Raw genomic sequence first — 394 nt, forward strand, 5'->3', positions numbered from 1 at the left:
TAAATTAATGTATTTAGGTTGACTTGACTAAAACCAGTTAATATATAATTTATAATAACTGCAATAAATTGCACAATCATGATATTTATCTATCTTTTATAGATAAATATCTATTGTAGCTGAAGATTTAAAGTCAAGAATTCTTTTTCTTGATTGAATTTAAAATATCACTACTATATATATATATATATATATAGTAGTGATATTTTAAATTCAATCAAGAAAAAGAATTCTTGACTTTAAATCTTCAGCTACAATAGATATTTATCTATAAAAGATAGATAAATATCATGATTGTGCAATTTATTGCAGTTATTATAAATTATATATTAACTGGTTTTAGTCAAGTCAACCTAAATACATTAATTTATACCAACAAAACAAATTGTATGGG

At 20.8% G+C, this 394-nt stretch overlaps 1 protein-coding gene across 1 annotated transcript in view; it reads left to right on the plus strand.

The window, feature by feature from the left end:
• The window catches only part of LOC107679983 (prostaglandin E2 receptor EP2 subtype-like), a 7,833-nt gene that overhangs the window by 1,808 nt on the left and 5,631 nt on the right, over positions 1-394 (plus strand). The window lies entirely within an intron of this gene.

This window comes from Sinocyclocheilus anshuiensis, unplaced genomic scaffold (assembly GCF_001515605.1).
Source record: "Sinocyclocheilus anshuiensis isolate Anshui unplaced genomic scaffold, SAMN03320099.WGS_v1.1 scaffold772, whole genome shotgun sequence".
Classification (NCBI taxonomy): domain Eukaryota; kingdom Metazoa; phylum Chordata; class Actinopteri; order Cypriniformes; family Cyprinidae; genus Sinocyclocheilus; species Sinocyclocheilus anshuiensis.